General features: G+C 41.4%; 1 pseudogene across 1 annotated transcript in view; it reads left to right on the top strand.

The window, feature by feature from the left end:
- Positions 1–22,306, top strand: part of LOC310824151 (cytochrome P450 3A27-like) — a 145,013-nt pseudogene that overhangs the window by 117,423 nt on the left and 5,284 nt on the right. Inside the window, exons 3-7 of the transcript in view lie at positions 18,539–18,591; positions 20,979–21,078; positions 21,212–21,325; positions 21,834–21,922; positions 22,033–22,181. The product of the transcript in view is annotated as a cytochrome P450 3A27-like (transcript). The remainder of the gene's footprint in view (positions 1–18,538; positions 18,592–20,978; positions 21,079–21,211; positions 21,326–21,833; positions 21,923–22,032; positions 22,182–22,306) is intronic.

Below are 22,306 nucleotides of genomic sequence, written 5' to 3'. Positions count from 1 at the left end.
CGCCCTAGCCCGCCTTACTATCTCTTGTACCTCTTTCCACCTAGGTGGGCTATCGTCACACTGACTGGTTATCTCTCCAATAGGTGGAATGTCAGGGGGGAGGGGTAGCTGTCTAGACCTTTCTCTGTCTCTATGCACTTCCTCCAGATGTCCCTCAAGCTCCTGTTTTGGAGCCCTAAGGCTACCATTTTTCCCCTTACTAAATAACGATTTCACAAATCTAAATGGATCTTTGTAAAATGCTGTTCTAGCTCGCTCTCTCTTTTTCCTGTTTTTCCTAATGCTCTCTGCTCTTCTTAACACTGCCAGTCTCTCCTTCACATCTACCTGCAGCCTATTTAACCCTTCCTTCTCAGCCTCTGTAGCTTTCCTCCACTGTTTCCTGAGCTGTCTTCTCTCCCTGATAAGTCTATCCATTTCCTGTTGGCGCCTAGATTTAATTACCTCAGTACCTGTCTTCTTCTTTTTCTCGGACACGCCAAATCTTTCTGCTCCATAATCATAGATAATATCGCCCATTTTCTCCAGTTTACTCTCGGCAGTACCTTTCAACTTGTCTAAAATCCTACTCAAGTCACTGTTGATACCTTCCCATACCCTGTTTTCTGAAGCCCCTGGCCATTTAACTCTCGGCTTCTGGGCACTAATCTTTTCCCTTTTGGGCTGGCTGGTCTCTCTGTCTTCTTCAGTGCTAGGACCTACTTCAGGGGTGCTGATGTCCTGCGAACTGTGGTTTACTTCCTGCCGCTGGACTTCAACCGACTGACTTGACATACTTCTGAGGAAATAATTGTCAATGCGGGATCCCTGTGTTCCCTCTACCAAGCACTTCCTCCTCCCTTGATGGATTCTAAGACCCTTCAAAGTTGTTACCTTTTGCCAGCCGCATGAACAAGTTTGGAGCTTCTTCCCACCCATCTCTGATCTAGTGCCTTCCACAGCCATGTTTTCCCTACTCGTAGTCAGGTCCGTTCCAGAGTCAATAACCATGTTAGCCATAGATGAGTCATCTTCCGCCCCCGCTCTCGCAGACTCTAGGGGTGTTTTTCTCAAAGTCGTTTCTGTAGCTAGGTAGGGTGTAACCACTAGGTTTAACAAATTACATTCACTGTTTTACTGCCCATATCCAACAAGTCATTTGTAGTTGCCTACTGTCTGTATTTGGCTGTTCTTTTTCGACCCTGTCCATCATATCATGTATCATAATTGGCTACAAACTATGTGTGCTTCCTTGAGCTCCGTTTACAACAAGCTCAAATCGTTTCCCAAACAAAACAAATGTGTGACAATTTATCTAGCCACTAGACAGTCTTTGAGAGACACAATTTGAATGCTGAGTACAGTAATGTTCTTCATTTAACAAATTCTGTTAGTTCATAGAAGATTGACATGCAAACATTGATTTTACTGTAGGCAAAATTATGCATATTTTAGAAAACAGGTAATCAATTCCATTTTACATCACGGAAATAATAAAATGGTTGTGTTCATTTATGGATTTCAAATTATTTTTAGGTTACCCAGCTTGGAAGCATGGGTTTTAGGAGTAGTCTAACCAGTGTGATATCAAAGCGCAAGTTGCTATCGGTATATTAAGGAGTGAGCTAAGACAGAAAGACTTGTGTTCTCTATGACAACTGCATCGTAATATGGCAACATACGTGGGCTAACATTAGACAGATCACAGAAGCATGACAAACATCTCTGCTGCCATAAGTGGGGCAATCAGGATGATGGGGGTTCTGTAATTTATACTGACAGAACAAACTGTCTTTTAAAATTTCGGTGATGGGCAGTGGATTACAAAATAGGGGGGGAAGGTGTGGAGTGGGGGAAGGTGAGCGAATTTGTCTGTTGGAAAATTCATACAGTCGCCATACGTTCGCAACAAAGTAATGTCTGCTAGTTGAGAGAGCCATCCGCTTGGCCAGCTCGCAAGTTTCTTTCCATGTAATGTTAGGGAGGCCTACTGCAATCCCTTACTGTTAGCTGGTTTAGGCAGCTAGCGGTGGTGCATCTCTCTGCTGTTTGACTAGTCAAAAAGTATAAAAAATTAACTTCAACTGTCAATAGTGGATTTGTCAGTTATCAATGGCTGGTACATTTTTATTTAATATCCGCCAAATATTAAATCATGATGCCAGTTATGATAAATGTTTGAAATGTAGTATCTTTGAGTATTATGAAAAGCGCTATACAAAATAATTGCATTATTATTATTATTATTGTTATTGTTATTATTATTATTACATTGAGTGGACGAGAGAAGGCTGCCCTTGCTGAAAATTCACATAGTATTATGATGTTTTTAATGATAACAACTGTTTCAACAACAATTTTTCTATCCAGTCTCAATCCCACTGAAACCCAAAATCTTTACTCCTGTCTGGCATGAAAATCCCTAACTTCATTATTAAAGTCGACTCAGGCTTATTCATGTCAGATTGCGCTAAAACTTGTCTGTGCTGAAAGAGAATGTGTGACAATGTTATGAGTGGATAGGAGTTTGTCCCATTGCTTGGTCCTCATTAAAATAACCTGATATTTTAACCATTTCGACTCTGTAATTCATGAGCTGCTAAAAAAACATCCTTCAAAGCTCTTGTCACCGCCTTGTGGTGGCTTTCGGCAGCACTTCAAACCTTGTGTCTCCTCCAGCAGCGCCATTGAGGTAGACCACCGCTGGGAGAGTGGCGTGAACCGATTAACCACTGGCCCACTGTATAATAAAATAAGTCATTGTGAAACCCATGTCCCACTCCTTCCCTGACTTACCCTGTTTTTAACATAATACCGTTGTTACAATTTCAAAATGGTCCTTACAATGGCCAAAATGGCCCACCCAAAATGTGGTCCTCTGTGGCTCAGTTGGTAGAGCATGGTGCTAACAATGCTTAGGTTGTGGGTTTGATTCCTGCTGGGACCATATATACTGAAATGTATGCACTCACTGCAATGTAAGTCGCTTTTGGATAAAAGCGTCAGCTAAATGGAACTGTTATGAACAGTTTACCCATTTCAGCCTATTAGACCTTATTGTTCCCCACCTGTGTGTGTACAGTATATGGGCTACAGAAAAGGGCACGAGATCCATGCGCGTGGAGATGGACAAATTTGTCACGATTACAGACATTTGGAACACTTTTGCATATAACTCAATTGCTTGTTATAACCAAGCAGAAAACATCAATATTTGTTTTGAATGTGGTTTGCATGGTGGAGTATAAGAGCTGCTGGATTTGTCTGTGGACAGACACATTTGCGTAAAAGCGCATAGCCAATGAAAGAAGAAGCGATTTTGTTCTTTTTTTTACACTAGCAAATTGTACAAACCTTCTTGCACATGTCATTATTGCTTCAGATTTGTGTTCTGCTTTACTTGTTATCAAGTATTGGTGCTTCACATTTTACTGTGTTATTTGTACTGTACAGTTACACCAATTATATCTGTCGATAAGTTATATTCAATATGTAAGCTTTTATTTGCTCTTTAAAATACAAAATGTGGTATTCCAATGATTCTTAAGTGCTGACTAAACTACTGACTACTTTTGATCTGTCCCATGACCACCAGGAACAAGACAGATGAGTGCAGATGAGGTCGAGCTATCACCTCAACTCCAAACTAACCCTGAAATGCTTAGGCTCAATGGGATTCCTCTCAAGTAGACCTAATGTTAAAATAAAGCAAGGTTGATACTGAATTAAACAGGCTGAGCCATGGGCTACGAATATAGTAATGTCCCTCACACAAACAGTGCTCTCATCATGACTACCATATTACCCAAAACTGTGGGCTGATTTCAAATAATGCTATTAAAGCAAGGTTAAATCACTACATCCACACAAATCAAAGAATCAGTCATGTAAATCATCAAAGCTTTATAGGGCACGTAATGTGGGTTAACTGGACGCCAGACTCTGTAGGACAGATGACCAATAGCTCCTTCGGTTTACAAAAATAATATACATTGATTGATGCTTGAATACTATCCCTGGGCTCCAAATGAATCAAATAAACACAACAACATGGCCTTCAAGAGGCAACAATCCCTCGATAGCAAGAGATGGGATGGGACAGGAGAGAAAATCTTATTTTGGAAACAAAACTTTTCTGTAAGCACATTTTCCCCATGGCACTGAGTACTAGGCGTGATTCGAACAGTATAGGCAGACAGACAAACTATGCGCCTCTCATTCTCCCGTTTATCATGACTTCAAACTGGCTCCCAACCTACCCAAATATGTGGGCTTCATTTAAATAAGTATATACAATGCCCTCCATAAGTATTGGAAGGAGGAAGCATTTTGTCTTCTTTTAGCTCTATATTCCAGTTTTTATACAACAGTTTGGATTTTAAATCAAACAATTACTACTACTACGGTCAAAGTAGAGATTCTCAGGTTTAATTCAATTTAAACATAGTCCCCCTATTTCAGGGCTTCAAAAGTATTGGAAAAATCATATAATGTCCAATAAATATTCAATTGGATTTAAATCTGAAGATTTACTTGGCCAGTCAAGAACTTTCCGCTTTTTGGCCCTGAAGACCTCCCTATTTGCTATGGCAGTATGTTTGGGGTCATTGTCTTACTGTATGATGAAGTGCCATCCAATGAATTTTAGAGCCATTTGTTTGTACTCGAGCAGACAATATGTTTCTTTACACTTCAGAATACATTCTGCTGCTGCTGTAACATCATCAATTAAGACAAGTTAGCCAGTTCTTGTGGCAGCTATACATGCCCAAACCATAGCACCATGGCTCACAGATTAGGTGGTATGCTGAAAATCTTGCAATTGCTGAGCTCACCAGTGCTTTCATTCTTTGTTAATGAAGTTACAAACTGTTGATTATGGTAAGTCTAAGGTTTTGGCTATGTTTAGAGATTTTTTCATTGACGTCTCTTTGGTCCTCATGTTGACAGACAGCAATAGCAGACTTCAAAGACAAATGCAAGCCGAGAATCAAGACTAGACATTGACAGCTCTCTTATGCCTGCACAAATTATGACGGAACACACCTGACTAACCAGAAACACCTGTCAAGCCAATTAATACTTTTGGTGCCCTGAAATAGGGGGACTATGCATAAAAGGGTTGTCATTTCTAAATGGTCAAACCAATCTTAAAAAATTAAACATTGAATTAATGTTTCAAATCCAAACTGTTGGAGTATAGAATACTAAAAGAAGACAAATGCTTCCTCTCTCCAATACTTATGGAGGGCACTGTATATATAAGTGTAGCGCCCCTTTGCTGGTCTGAGCAATTAATAGGGGTGGCTAACCTGAATTCTTTAAATAAAATGTTATCTCTAACTATTATTGTATTTTTACTTTGTCTGTTCACATTAACACAGTCCCACCAATTACATGTCTTTTGTTATTTTATTCAAATCAGTCCTCTTTCACTGATATTAAATCCCCAAAATAGATTGCATGAAATGAAATACAGTAACACTTAACGTGCACACACAAATATCCAAATGTAAATGGTAAACACTGTAAACCTCAATGAAAAGAAATAAAACCTATTCTAAAGCCGGCAATGATAACTACGACAACAATACCAAAGTCCAGTGCGTTGCAGGCCTGGCGCGTGTAGCTTGCGTGCGTTGTAGCTCACCTAAAATGGCGGCTCCTTCACTCTCACGAGCTAGACGACAAAAACCAAACTCCCAGTTCCTTAAGCCGGCAGCCTCGCGAAGCTCCTCTCTCGGCAACCGGGGTAGTTCTCTCAAACGGCAGGAATCTTTGGTGCCACTGTCTCTCCCGGTGGCTATCGACGTTTTGAACTCCCGTGTTGGTCGAACACACAGCCCATAAGCCTCCGAAGAAAAACTAGCTCTCTCACTGTAGGCTAGGCTAAGCCAGGTGGTTGACCGTCGGAACGGTTACTCCTCTGCAGAGAAATTGTTCCAAAACAGGTCATACGCCGAACGTAATAACTTATAAGATGCACGGGTTGTGCACTCGCATTATTACCTTGTTCTAAACACAGAAATAAGTGGGCTACCTATTTCCACAATATTAACCTTACTCAGCACAGCAGCATATTCCATGCGTTCTCTTCGTTCGCCATCCCGAATCTAACTTCTCCTTCTCATCCACCTGACACCTGACCTTCATCTCACTTTTTCATTGGCTCATGAAAATAAACAAAATGCACAAACTTTACATTTGAATCTTTTCTCACAGAAATCAAAAATAAATTCCTTTACAATATTGCCAGCATTGTGAACACAGTATTTAAGAAAACAAAATACATTTTACATCAGGTAAATAATTCAATACATGAACTTAACCCATGAAACTCTATTCAATATCAAACATAGTAATAGTTTTACCCTTTTTAAGTCCTATGTATTCTATTAATGAACTTATTCTATTTATACTATTTATTAGTTCCTATTTATTAATCAAAGAACTTTTAATAGTTAGGCCTAATTTTCCATAGGGCTACAAATTGGAGACACATGTGCTTACAGGGGCGTCGAACCGGCGGCTCCCCTTGATGGAGCAAAGTTGTTACATTGACAAAGACAAGCTCCGCGCTCATGGGCAATTTATAGGGGGCAACTGTGCTGCGAGTATCTAAGCAGTCGTATTGACTGGATGAAATGCAATGTTTCAAACAGATCTGATGAATTCACCTGCTTTGAAAAAGTGTGCGTCAGGGAGTGCTTTTGACACGAAGCAAAAATCTACAGTCAAGCGTCCTTCAGCAGACAGCCTTGTGTTCTTTAGTCATGAGACTTGTCAAAACGGCAGAAAAAAATGGTCACAAACGAAATATTGTTTCTACACTTAAAATGAACAAAGAAAAAATGAGCTAGCCTGATATAACTCATGTTCATGACGATGCAAATGTAAAGAGATTTCGAACTGTTCTGTTGCACACGTTGTGACTCATTTTATTTTTCTACAAGAATCATTTACCATGACGGGAATCGAACCCGGGCCGCCCTGCGTTAAAAGGCAGATTCCTATCCGCTAGACCATTTGGGAAGACTTGATATGTACACCCTAAGATATCTAAGTGTCACTTCGATGAGGTCTGTAGCCGAGGCCATAGAGCATACCAAACAAATAATCAGGTGTTTAAATATCCTTGTCGTTTTGAAAAATGACCATTGTCACCTGCACAGGAATGCCATGCGGCCACCATTGAAGAAATGTGCTTCTCAAATCTGTCATTATAGTAAATTTAAAGACAAATACTAGACTTAGTAATCCCACACCTAGGGGAAAAGGTCACAAGGACACCAGATGGTCCTGGAACATCTCAGAGGGGTGAGATCACTTAGGTGGGGGCTGACTAGGGGGTATGGATGCTTTGAAGTAGAGTGGTATACAGCTGTGTAAACATCATCAGGTGATCTGGGGACAGGATGGATGGGTGATAAACACAGTTGTAAACAGCCAAGACAAAAGGGCTTTAGAAAACAGCCTAGGTCAATTGATCTCTACAGTAGACTGATCGGCGCCAAGCCAAAGGGGGCGTAGCCCCGGCATGACGAAATGTAGTTCTTGAATATTATTGGTGTATGTAAACAGGAAGTAGACGTTTGTTGAATGAAGGTTGTTGACCTATGTGAAGTCTATAAAAAGACAGGTAACGGAAGTGAAAAGTGTGTTCAACTTTGCAAACCTGACCCGGCTTTGTTCTCTGTGAATAAAGTCTCTGAATGAATCAACAGCTCTGGTTAACGGTATGTTATTTCAAAATACCATGATTTAAATTCCACTACATATTTGGCGTCACGAACAGGATGGATAAATAAGGCTCGCATCGTGAACTATCGTTGAGAAGGGGACCGGACAATTTATACAAATTTAATGAGCTCAAAAACAAAGTAAGCAGAATTCGTGCTTTTAGTATAGAAAATTTGTATAGATCGCCCTGGACCTTTGGCCTCCGCGGTGGAACACGTACATGAGTCTTACCCATAAAGACATAGACACATAGACATAATTATACCAATATAGACACATACTCATTCATACATTGTCATACATACAACCACATTCTCAAACACATATACATACATGCAAGTACATAAGTTGTTGGTTATATCTATATTTGATTCCCAAGGTGTAAGACACCAATTGTGATTAGGATATCTCAAGTTGAGTCCAAAGTGGTTGCCTAACATATTTCTTTAATTATACAGTAGAATCCTAGATAACCAATAATACAATATTGTTCTCTTTTGAAAAATTACAGAAAAGAGTGAAAAGTAATACATTTTACAATAACCCTAAAAAATAATTACTGCAAAAGGAAAAATGGAGAAAGGGATTACCCTGGTAACTCCAGTAGAAATATTAGAGAATAAAAACCCTCTTTTAAATAACCAAATAAAAGAGCTGTCAGAAAAATGGGAAAAACTAACCAGTAAGAATTATACTAAGTGGCCAAAAGAAGGGACATTTGATGTTGCAGTGGGTAAGGAAATGGGAACACTGATAAGAAACCCCAAAACTCGAGTAAAGTCAAGAAAGAGAGAAATAGATATGTTAAAATTGTTCAAAACAGAAGGAGAAGCAATGTTAAAAGAAGAGAAGGGAAGTGAAGTGAGAAGGGGATCTAGAAGCCCCATAGAGCTGGATTGTTATGCAAAATTAGAAAAAGGTGTGTGGAGGTCAGAGTCAAGGCAAGAGAAGAGGACTAAACCATTGGAAGCCGGAGTAAGAGAGAAATATTAGGAGAAGACATGAGGAAAGATCCAGGAATACTGAACGAGAGTTGAGGAATAGGGAAAAGATAGGTCACCCAGATAGATATCATTGCCCCATCCTGATAAAAGGAAATCAAGGACACTATGTGCCCTGGGGTATGCAGGATGTGCAGGGAATAGTTAGCGGATTACTTAACATACATGATGGAGCAGGTAAAGGGATTAGAAGCCTTGAGGAAGAGACTGCAGGGAAACTGCTGGCGGTGGGAGACCTCATAGCCCTGTTGGCCAAGGTACTGGGGGAGGCAAAGATGGAAGACGTTCTCATAAGCTGTGGACTGAAAGAAGCAAAGGACAATACCAGAGCCGATGGGATGTCATTTGACCAGACCAGAAATGAGAGGTGGACAACCCTGAGAGAAGAATATCCACAAAGGATGGATATTAAGACCCTGAAGGGAGACCCACTGGAAGAGACTGAGGATCCTGCCACATACCTGCACCAGCAACCAAAGAAGTGGAAACTAGAGACTGAAGTAGACCCAGAGGGAGACCCACTGATGACAACTCTGTTCAGAACCGCAGTGGTAGATGCCATGTCCCCTCCGGTGAAAAGCAGGTTAGAGGATGTGGTGGGACTCACGTCCAAAACACACAAGGATGAGTCAAGGCTAAAGGAGCAAGAAAAGGGGGACCAGAGAAGGTTAACACAGCTCCAGCTGGGGGAACTCACAAAACGAAAACAAGGCGTAATGGGCGCCGAAACCAAGAAACCAGTTCCATACAGAGCCATACCAGAACCACTTCCAGTGCTGAGACCTCAGGGACAAGAGCAACCCACCGTACTTGTAGTTCAGGTGCATACGCAGCAGCCCCAGCAGTTTAAGCCAGGGAAGGGCAGAAAGAGACCCCAAGGACGGTTCCAAAGAACAAACCCAAAAGGTCCATCTGACATGTGCTGGACATTTCCAAAGGGATTGTACTAATCCGAAATCGAGGGAGAATAGTAAACAGGGCTATAGTCAGCAACAGCAGAGGCCTCCACAAGGACCGGCCAATCCATATAGGGGACTAAATTATGGTTACTAGCTTCCAGTATTAACCACAGAAGCTGATCAAGAACCAATGCTGTAGGTTCAAATAGAAGATAGGAGATAGAGCCACAACCCTGCCCATACTGATCTCTGACCGGACTCCGGTGAATCTCTTGGGGAGGGATGCAATATGCATGCTGGGGATGAAAATATGGTGTTCCCCAGAAGGTGTATATGTAGATAATATGGTAATAAAGATACAAGAAATACCAATAACTGCAAGCGCAAATGTTTACTGGTTAAGGGAAATAAATTATGAAATAGAGCAAAATTGGTTAAGATGGAGAAAATTTATTGAAGCCCAATTGCCAGATGCAAGGAGACCACGATTTGACTTAAATTGCAACTCCTGCCAAGAACAAATCTGGCAGGAGCAAACCAAAAATCTGGTTGTCCCATTAATGTCACAATATATTATAGGGGAAAACAGGGAGCAGCTATACAAATAGATGAATTAGAATTCGTACAAAAGTGGTATAATAGACCTAATGCTGCTCATCATGGGTCATAAATGGTAAATGAAGGGTATAGAGCAAGAGTCTTGGGACCAATGATGAGAACCACATTAAAAAGTATTTGGAAAGAAACAAGTAACCCATTGGTAAAACATTTTGCGGATAAGGAATTCATAAAAATAATATATACCACAGGAAGTAGCCATATTGGTTGAACAACAGGTTCAGATGAAAGAAAAGTCAGATAATCAATTAAATAGAACCAATAACGCAACTAGAGGATATGATACGCATGCATCGGATTGCAGGGCCATTTGAGCAATCCATGTGGCTCTGAAGGGGGGCGAAGGTGGACTCTACAGGATTGTGGAGATCATATGAGGGTACTATAGTAGCGCCTACTGGGCTACTGGGGATTTTTGATCACTGGTGCGCATGGTTTTGACCATTGCGCAAGGGGGGAAGTTGTGAGAAAGATAAAAATCCAAGGGTATTGGGCACCCTATGTACAGGCAATGGTAGAAAATGCATTTAAACTTATAGGTTAATTTATTAAAAACATTTAAATTACAAATTTGGTAATGGAATATGGAGACATGATAAAAAAGGTAATTGGGAAGAGATACATGCTTGTTGATATAGATAGATTCAGAAAATGGGTAGAAGCAGGGAACAGGGGTTACATTTCTAACAAGAGAAGAAATACCCAGATTTGGAATAACTAATGAGATTAGCTCAGATAATGGTGCAGTATTTATTCAGAAAACTGTGAAACAAGTCATACAGCAGTTAAGAATAATGCAAAGATTGGGTTGTGTCTACCATTCACAATCACAAGGAATGGTAGAATGAATAAATGGTACCCTCAAAACAAAGCTGAATAAGATATGTGCCAGCGCAAAGCTTAATTGTGTAAATGCCTTGCCACTTGTATTAATGAACTATCGCATGCAGACTAACAGAAACACGAATTTAACACCGCATGAAATGCTTACGGGTCGACCCATGCCATTGCTAACAATAAGAGGACCTTACAAAGGACCACCGCTTGAACAACGCCAGATAGAATTGATACAATATATGAATTGATTAACTGAGATACACAAAGTTATATGTTCACAGGAAAAAGACAAGCAGCTGGAGCCGGAGACACCCCTGCCCAATCCGAGAACTCCAGGAGACCAGGTGTACATCAAAGTCTTCAGAAGGAAGTGGAACGAGCCAAGGAGAGAGGGACTGTACGAGGTAGTGAGAGCCACCCCCACTGCAATACAAGATCGAGGGAGCCTAACCTGGTACCACTAGAACCACAGCACCAGGGTCCCGAGGCAAGAACTCAGGCAAACCAGAGAAGAAGACGAAGGAATGGGTGAGATCGTACAGGAGCACAGAAGGAATGAGGGCACAGACTTTGGGAAATTAGACTGGTTTGACAACATCCTAGGATCATGGGGAGGAATGTTGGCGAAAATGGGAATAATGGTTGTGATAGTGATTGTAGTGTTAGGACTGTTATTTTGTTGTATAATGCCTGTTTTGAGATCCTTTTTTATACAGAGCACAATTAAGCAGATGAGTGTAACCAGAGGGATAGCTCCAATGGCACTCAACAGAATGGGAGGCCAACTAGACCTATATCCTGTTCTCGACTGGGGAGGCAGCAGTGAGTCTTCTGCCCCCTCATCCGATGATGACGAGATCGTCTACACTCCCAGCCAGGACTAGCCAGCGCTAACAGCTACACCTACATGGGAGAAGCATTGCTACAATCCTCAAGAAAGACGAAACCCTGGCCATACAAGGACTATATTCCCTTTGGGAATATTGACAATTTGAATGGACATTGACGTGTTTTAAAGTCTTATGTGTGACAATTATTGTGTGTAGTACTGATAGAATGACCATGTTGAATGTATGCATAGAGACACAATGGGATGGCTATGGATCAGAGACAGGGGATGGTCCCCTGTGTTGGACATAAAGTCCCATTATAGGTTGATGTGTTGTGTGTTGTTTTATTTTTATTAACAATTTGTGTAATCATTTAAATGTAGTTTAGTTGTTGCTCATGGGGACGGGTGCTCGTTTGCAGACCTGTAAAGTGGTTGCTCAATGACTGGATATGGTGAGAACCGTGGGGGAATTTTCCCTAATGAAAGAATGGGTTTTTCGCCCCCACCTGTAAAGGAGGCGTGTCCCCAGGAGCTAATAGAATGTCATGCTGTTGATGTCATACAGGTTATGTTTACTTCTGTGAGTCGCCTATGTATGTTGTCTTGAAATCACTTATATGTTTTATTGCTGTGTCATTGATGTGGGACTATTAAGTCCCAAAGGGGGGAATATATAGTAAATTTAAAGACAAATACCAGCCTTAGTAATCCCACACCTAGGGGAAAAGGTCACAAGGACACCAGATGGTCCTGGAACATCTCAGAGGGGTGAGATCACTTAGGTGGGGGCTGACTAGGGGGTATGGATGCTTTGAAGTAGAGTGGTATACAGCTGTGTAAACATGATCAGGTGATCTGGGGACAGGATGGATGGGTGATAAACACAGTTGTAAACAGCCAAGACAAAAGGGCTTTAGAAAACAGCCTAGATCAATTGATCTCTACAGTAGACTGATCGGCGCCAAGCCAAAGGGGGCGTAGCCCCGGGATGACGAAATGTAGTTCTTGAATATTATTGGTGTATGTAAACAGGAAGTAGACGTTTGTTGAATGAAGGTTGTTGACCTATGTGAAGTCTATAAAAAGACAGGTAACGGAAGTGAAAAGTGTGTTCAACTTTGCAAACCTGACCCGGCTTTGTTCTCTGTGAATAAAGTCTCTGAATGAATCAACAGCTCTGGTTAACGGTATGTTATTTCAAAATACCATGATTTAAATTCCACTACATCATTAACGACTGTTTTCCACGCGCTTTTTTCATTGCATTGCCAGATAATCAATTGGTCATTGATGCGTCACGAATAACGACAATGCGTCGAAAATTAAAGAAATGTAAACATGAATTATGTCATTACTGTCTAAGCATCACAAAGCTGTATGCGTAAAGGCGTCAGGAAGACATTCTCGAGACTGCACCTGTAGTGTGTTCACTGTATGTCCACAGGAGTGTAAAGAGGATCAGGCTGCCCTGATGATGGAGGCAGCAGGACCGGCAGCTTTCGCAGCCTACACCCCACTCCCACAGAGGACATCAAGACGGGCCAGGCACACGAGAGAGAGGGCCAGAATGGCTAAAGAAAGAAAGGAAGAGAAGGAGGGTTGGAGGAGGGAGATGGAGGAGAGAGCGGAAGAGGTGGAGGGAGCCCAAAACCTTCTGCATAAGGTGAAGGAGCACACCGATGCAGAGAAGGAGAGGCTGAAGGAGGAGAGAGAGAGGGTGGACAAGGACAGAGAAATGGTGGACAAGGACAGAGAAATGGTGGAGAGGAAGAGGAAGATAGTCAACCATCTTAAAGATAATATGGAGAGGAAGAGGAAAGTGTTGGATAGAGACACTGAGAAAGTGAATGAATGCAATGCAATACTCAGTCGCATTCAAAAGACGCAGGAAAATAACAAAAAGGATTTGGAGGAGAGGATTGTCCAGTTGGAAATAAAGGCGAAAGAGGTGGAGGAGGTGGAGAAAGTGACAAAGGAGATGGAGGAGACTTTCCAGAGGGAGATGGAAAAAACAAGAAATGAGATGAAGAGGAGAGAGAAGGAGGTGGAGGAGAGAGAGAGGGTGGTGCAGGAGAGAGAGAAGGAGGTAAAGAAGAGCGAAGAGAGATTAAAGATGAGTGAGAAGGAGACCGAAACAATGGAGGTGATGAAGAGAAGGGTAGAAGAGGTCGACAGAGAGATGGAGAGAATCCTAGAGGAGAAAGAAATGGAGGTGAAACAAGTGAAAGAGAGGATGGAGGTGATGAAATGGGCAGAGGAGGAGAGAGAAAAAGACAGGAATGAGAAGAAGAAAGAAAAGGATATTGAATGGATGAGAAAGGAGTTGGAGGCGATGAAGAGAGTAGAGGAGGTGGAGAGAGAGAAGGAGAAAATCCTGGAGGAGAAAGAATGCGACGTTAAACGTGTGAGAGAAGAGATGGATGTGATGATAAAGAATATGGTGGAAAGGAGGGAGAGGGAAGTGAAAGAGGAGATGAGGATGAAGACAGAGATGGAGAGAGAGAGGGAGAAGATTGAAAAGGAGAAAGAAAAGGTTATTGAATGGATGAGAAAGGAGATGGAGGCGGGTATGAAGAGAGAAGAAGAGATGGAGAGAGAGATGGAGAGAATCCTGGAGGAGAAAGAAAGGGAGGTGAAACAAGTGAAAGAGAGGATGGAGGTGATGAAATGGGCAGAGGAGGAGAGAGAGAGAAACAGGAGTGAGAAGGAGAAAGAAAAGGATTTTGAATGGATGAGAAAGGAGTTGGAGGCGATGAAGAGAGTCGAAGATATGGAGAGAGAGATGGAGAGAATCTTGGAGGAGAAAGAATGTGACGTTAAACACGTAAGAGAAGAGATGGATGTGATAAAGAATATGTTGGAAAGGAGGGAGAGTGAAGTGGAAGAGGAGATGAGAAAGATTACAGAAGATGTCGTGAAGTGGATGAAGACAGAGATGGAGAGGGAGATGGAGAAGATTGAGAAGGAGAAAGAAAACGATATTGAATGGATGAGAAAGGAGATGGAGGCGGGTATGAAGACAGTAGAAGAGATGGAGAGAATCCTGGAGGAGAAAGAAATGGAGGTGAAACAAGTGAAAAAGAGGATGGAGGTGATGAAATGGGCAGAGGAGGAGAGAGAGAGAGACAGGAGTGAGAAGGAGAAAGAAAAGGATTTTGAATGGATGAGAAAGGAGTTGGAGGCGATGAAGAGAGTAGAGGAGGCCGAGAAAGAGATGGAGAGAATCCTGGAGGAGAAAGAAATGGAGGTGAAACAAGTGAAAGAGAGGATGGAGGTGATGAAATGGGCAGAGGAGGAGAGACAGAGAAACAGGAATGAACAGGAGAAAGAAAAGGATATTGAATGGGTGAAAAAGGAGTTGGAGGCAATGAAGAGAGTAGAAGTGGTCGAGAAAGAGATGGAGAAAATCCTGAAGGAGAAAGAAGATGACGTTAAACGCATGAGAGAAGAGATGGATGGGATGATAAATAATATGGTGGAAAGGAGGGAGAGGGAAGTGAAAGAGTTGATGACAAAGATTACAGAAGATGTCGTGAAGAGGATGAAGACAGAAATGGAGAGAGAGAAGGAGAAGACTGAAAAGAAAAGAGTAATGGCGGCGAACCTGGAGTTTGCCAGAGAGAGCATGGAGAGGGCTTTCCATAAAGGGAAACAAAATACAGGTATGCCCTCCATTATCTGCTTACAGAGCATTCTAATCATGATCCTTTTGGCTTCTCAAATCACCTCAAAATAATTTAGATTTTATCTATACAAATGATAAGACAATTTTTCTCTTTCAGATATTTCAACACAGAGACAATTCTGGAAATCCACAACTATCCCAAACTTACTACCACAATAACTACCCTGCATACTACCACTATAACTACACTTGCCGTTTCAATTCTCTTTCATTAAAGTCATATTCAAAGGCAAACTGTGTGTCATGTTTGAAATGCTGTATTTTACAAGTTGCATAGCTGTAAACTATGTTGAGTGATGATGAGTTTATGAAGAAAAGGTATGTAAAAAAATGAATACTCCTGCACACACGATTGTTCCCTCTGCTTATTTATTGTGTCGACGTTTCGGTTTATGACCTTTATCAAAACATTTTTATCTGTGAGGTCTGTATTCCTAACACCACAAAAAGACAAAGTGGTGGTGTTTGTGTTTTTTACATTTACAAGTTGAGGAAGAAAAAACATGGCACATGTATGCACATGGGTTAGATTAGAAACAATCTGGGTAAACCTTAATTTGAAGAGGTATGCATGAGGTCTGTTATGTTTTTCTCTATATCCCATAATATTGATTACAATGATCAACATATTTGTACCCTGAAAAGAACCCAAACTGAACAAGTTCCCCATTATAAGTACCTGGGCATTTAGATAGATGATACACTTTTAAAATACATGTTGAAAAAGTGATCAACAGTTTGCGAGTTAGACTTGTACTTGTTTTGTAAAGAAATGTCTTGCTTCACCTTTGATAATAGGAGGAAGATTGTCTTGGCAACGCTCCTCCCTGTTCGTGATTATGGTGACACAATTTAAAATCACACGACAGCCTCAATTCTTAAACCACTAGACCCGATTTATCACTCTGCTCTGCAGTTCATTTGTAGGCATGTTTTCTGTACCCACCATTGTCTTTTGTATCTGTCTGTGGGTTGGGATTCTTTGACGTTGAGAAGGGCTTATCATTGGATTTCATCTGTATATAAAGCAGTTCTTTTAAAACTCCCATTTTACCTCACATCATTGCTTTTATGGCGACTTATTGGCGATCAAACTTGCAGCTTGTTACTATTTAATGTGCTACAAGTGATTACAGAATTGAGAAGAACGTTTTAGCTGCTGTGCTCCTCAGATATGGAATGATCTTCAGGCTAGACTGAGGTTGGAGCACTTGGTCCCTTACACTTGTACCATCATCTGCTTTTTAGTGGACAATATATGCAATAAATACCTTTTTTACACAAACATCTTGAATCAGAATGGGTCAGCCCTAGCCTCTTACACAAACAGGGTCAGAGTCAATGGGTACAAAACTGGAGCAAACGTGTGTATACCAAGATACTGTACCTCGACTCCTTTCCATTCCAAAAGAAATGTGTCCCTTTCCCTTCACTCAAATGTTGTGGATGACATGTACATAAAGCCACACACTGATGCAGGTGTGATGTTATGAGAGCTTTAGCATTTAGCATTTCCTGTGTTCAGGCGTTCTATTCACTTCTAATAGGACAAATGAAGGTACACTTGCCTCATAAGGCTCATTCTTGTTTCATTTGTCCTATTAGCTCCTACTGACCTCACTTTACACAGACACAGAGGAGGAGAGACTCAAACTCATTAGAAGTTTATTACTGGATCAGTTTACAAAACAAAACAAAACTGCATGGAGCGTACAGTACAGCAGAGCTTGGAGTACCAGACATGAACACACACATCGGAGCTGTCACAGTGGTATACCTTGGATCACACACACACACACACACACACACACACACACACACACACACACACACACACACACACACACACACACACACTCACTCTCTCTCAGGGCTGCATGCGGATAGCTCCATCCAGTTTGATCTCCATTGATCATGGGGTTCTCAGCCAGTGATGTCACCAGGTGGGCAAACTCTGCAGGGTCTCCCAGGCGCGAGGGGAAGAGCACTTGGCGGGCCAGGAATGAACGCACCTTCTCAGGTAAACCCGCCAGGAGAGGAGTGGAGAACAGACCTAAGGAGAGGGAGAGAGAGGTTGTCTGATATGGAGAGGAAGGGGGTGGGGGGGGAGTGTGTGAAAGAGTGCGTATGTATGTGTGTGTGTTTACTGACTGGGTGCGATGGTGACCACACGGATGTCCATGGGTGCCAGGTCTCGGGCGATTGGTAGAGTCATCCCAACAATACCCCCCTTAGAGGCTGAATACGCAGCCTGACCCACCTACAAAGAGAGACAGTGAGAGTGAAGGAAGGGGCTGTTGAGACAGTGTTTGTGTGTGTGTGTGTGTGTGTGTGTGTGTGTGTGTGTGTGTGTGTGTGTGTGTGTGTGTGTGTGATCCAAGGTATACCACTGTGACAGCTCCGATGTGTGTGTTCATGTCTGGTACTCCAAGCTCTGCTGTACTGTACGCTCCATGCAGTTTTAGTTGTGATAATACATACAAATGATAGTATTGATAATTACAGTTATCTAACAGTTTCAATGATACCTATGACTTGATCGTTTTGCTTTTGTTTCAAGTCAGATTGTTGATTTATATTTGTTCTGACCAGGTATGGATACTGGCCATATGGAATATTAAAAAAACTAGGCATTCCTTGTCTCAAACCCATCCCTTTCCTCGGGACGATGATGGGATATAAGAAGGTTTGTAGAGATTAAGCCCATAAACAACAACATTGTAGACTCATCCATGATGTGTGTTGTTGTGGTGAAAGCCATGGGAGCTGAATATGAATTGTTTTACCCAGAAAAATGGGCAATAAAGCTTTTGAACGAAAACGAAAAGAGAGGAGTGGGAGCCGGTCTGTAGTGGAAAAGGGCCATCATAAACTAAGCCACAGTTCAGGTTTATGACAAGCATTTATGATCTGGCTATTTTTTTGTTTAGTTTTTTGTTCCCAGGGTGGTTTCACCAATTTTGACACAGAGAGCTTCCAGAAATATGGGAAACTGTGGGGGTGAGTCTGCTAAACTGATCCTGGTTATTGTTAACTATGATGGATATATATATCTCTCAGTGTCTACAGTATACACTCTTAAACCAGGCGGACACTGTGCGATTTTCACAAACACAGACGATCCAACCGACGAAATGGTCTCATACACCAAGACAAATGATCTGTCTTGATGCAAGTACACTGCCCAAGCAACAATTTCATGCTTCCACATTAATAATTTGAATCTGTTATTGAGCGATTTAAGTTTTAAGCTTTTAAGTATTCTGTAGTATGGTCCCAAACACAACTTGTGCGTTGCCAATGTTTGACAACATCCTGGATTCTCATTGGTTGAGGCTCCTATATTGCCTCTGAGCACGTCTCAAACTGCATGAATAAAGAGGAGCCACGACATGTCAGAATTCAAATCGGAAGTGATTGTGTCTTCCCTCCATGTCATTGAAAGGGCAAAAATGTAATTAAAAAAATAAAGAAAAAAAGGGTTCTAAAAGGATTCTTTGGTTGAATAACTCTTATGGGTTCCATTTGCAGTGCCCTGCGTAAGTAATGGGACAAGCATTTTTTCTTCTTTTGCATTATGCAAATGTCCAAATTAAGCACTCGTATTTGTATGCAAAAGTGCAAAAGTCTGTGACCCATTGACCCAACCAGACGCTGGGTATCTTCTCTGGTAATGCTCTGCCAGACCTATATTGCAGCGATTGTTGTTTGTTGTTTTAGGATGTTTTGCCCTCCTCTTCAGCAAATTAAATGCATGTTCTATAGGATTCTATAGGATTCACTTTTTGGCCCTGAATAATTTCCTAGTTGCTATGGCAGTATGTTTTGGGTCATTGTCCTGCTGTATGGTGAAATGCCGTCCAATGAGTTTGGAGCAATTAAGCAATTAAGTTGTACTTGGACTGACAAGATGTTTCTGAACACTTCTGAATTCATCTTCATCAAAGGAGACAAGTGAGCCAGTTACAGTGGAAGCCATACATGCCCAAGCCATAACACCCCCTCCCCCATATTTCACAGATGATGTGGGATGCTGTGAATATTGGGCAGTTCCTTTTTTTCTCCACACTTTCTCCGGTACATGTTTTTCCAGAACTCTGCAGGCTCTTTTAGGTACTTTTTAGCAAACCGTAACCTGGCCAGCCTGTTTTTGTGGCTAAGTAGTGGTTTGCACCTTGCAGTGTAGCCTCTGTAGTTCTGCTGGTGAAGTCTTCTGCGGATGGTAGTCTCTGACTCATTGACGCCTACCTCCTGGAGAGTGTTCCTAATCTATGGGGCAGTTTTTTTTAGTTGTTTTTTTTAATTATGGTGAGCATTCTTTGGTTATCCACTGGAAGTCTTCCTTGCCATTTGCGATTTCTTAGCTCACCAGTGCTTTCTTTCCTTTTAATGAAGTTCCAAACTGTTGATTTTGGTAGGTTTAAGGTTTTGGCTATGTTTCATTTTTTTCTGATATTTCAGCATCATAATGGCTTCCCTGACTTTCAATAACATCTCTTTGGTCCTCATGTTGACAAGACACCAATAGCAGACTGCACAAATTATGTGATGGAACACACCTGACGAACACACCTGTCAAGCCAATTGTCCCATCACTTTAGTGTAGCCTGAAATAGGGGGATTATGCATAAAAATGTTGTAATTTCTGAATGATAAACCAATATGTACACAAATAACATCAAATAAAAGATGAGAATCTCTACGTTCTCATTTCAACTCCAAAAAGAAGAAAAAATGCTTCACTGTCCCATTACTTTCGCACGGTACTGTATAACCTTCTGTGGAAAAGGGTTCTACATGGAACCCAAAAGGTTTCTTCAAAGGGAGAGTAGAAGAAGAACCCTTTTTGGTTCTAGGTAGCACTTTTTTTCTAAGAGTGCAGGATCTGTGATGGGTCTGTCTGTCTCTATCTACGGTATATATCCGCTTGAATGCCACAGCCTATTTGAGTATTGTTGCTGACCATGTGCATCCCTTCATGGCCACAATTGACCCATCTTCTAATGGCTACTTCCAGCATGATAATGCACCATGTCACAAAGCAAAAGTTGTCTTAAACTGGTTTCATGAACATGACAATGAGTTCAGTGTTCTTCAGTGGCCTTCCCAGGATCTGAATCCAATAGAACACCTTTGGGATGTGGTAGAACGGGAGATTCACATCTTGAAAGTGAACCTGAAAAATCTGCAGGAATTGAGTGATGCAATCATGTCATCATGGACCAGAATCTCAAAGGAATGTTTCCAACATCTTGTGGAATCAATGCCACGAAGAATTGAGGCTGTTTTGAGAGCAAAGGGAGGCCCTACCCAGTATTAGTATAGTGTTCCTCATAAAGTGCTCTGTGAGTGTATATCTAACTATCTTTGTTTTTGCTGGTCTGTAGGATCTATGATGGCCGTCAGCCCATCCTGTGTATCATGGACACAGCCATGATCAAAACCATCCTCATCAAGGAATGCTACTCCCTTTTCACTAACAGGAGGGTAATACGCTAAATTGAAGTTGTTGTATGGGGAAAAAAACATAAGGGCTCCTTAAATAGATAATATCATTGTTATTATAGCATTATTAATATTAGGTTAATCTTGCAGTATATAATAATAATAATTTTTCTAGAATATCTATCTCAACGGGCCTCTGTATGACGCCGTGTTTATCGCTGAGCATGATGCATGGAGACGGATCCGCAGTGTCCTGTCTCCCTCCTTCACCAGTGGGCGGATCAAAGAGGTACAGTCCCATCTCTCCTCTCCTTCTTTCATTCATTCCTTTATACAACACAAATAAATGAATGACTAACAACTCTGACGCGTGTGTGTGTGTGTGTGTGTGTGTGTGTGTGTGTGTGTGTGTGTGTGTGTGTGTGTGTGAGAGTGTGTGAGAGTGTGTGTGTGATTTGTACTATGTGTATAGTGTGTATTCATTGTTGTTTGTTGTTGTGTGAAGCAGCAACTTTAATTAATTAATCCAAGACAAATTTTCATCTGGGACAATAAAGTATATTTGATCTTATCTTCGATAAGTTCAGTGGTCAGATGACAGAGTATTGAATAATAGTTCATCTTTGGAGTCACTTATTTTTTGACTATATACATAATGCATCCTGTATGGATGTATATTCTCAGGCTATATAAACATTAAAATAATTCCTGTTTCAAACATGATATTAATATATGTTTTGCACATATTAATCCACGTATCAATCATGATATTTTTCCATGTATCCTTCCCAACTCAGATGCTCAGGATCATGAAGCAGCACTCTGGTAACTTGGTCAGCAATCTGAAGAAGACGGCTGATAACGATGAGCCCATTGAACTAAAGGAGTGAGTATTTATCTCCGAGACGATAAGGTGAATTTGTAATTTCAGTGAACTCCCCCTTTAATTTTGTGGTTGTGATTCTGGTGGTCAGAGATTGTGTGGTTGTGTTCCAGGTTCTTTGGACCATACAGTATGGATGTGGTCGTCAGTACTTCATTCAGTGTCGACATTGACTCCCTCCACAACCCCTCCGACCCCTTTGTGACCAACATCAAGAAAATGCTCAAGTTTGACATCTTCAGCCCACTGTTCCTCACAGTCGGTACAACTGCCCCCATATAGCTTTCAGTCATTTTGTGCTTAATAAATGAAGCTATCGATTTTATTGATTAGACTGACATAAACCACACTGCCAATGGTTTGCGCTCTACTCATTTGACAAACACA

Source organism: Argentina silus (genome assembly GCF_951799395.1).
Source record: "Argentina silus genome assembly, chromosome: Y".
NCBI lineage: Eukaryota > Metazoa > Chordata > Actinopteri > Argentiniformes > Argentinidae > Argentina > Argentina silus.
This window is presented reverse-complemented; position numbering and strand designations above follow the sequence as displayed.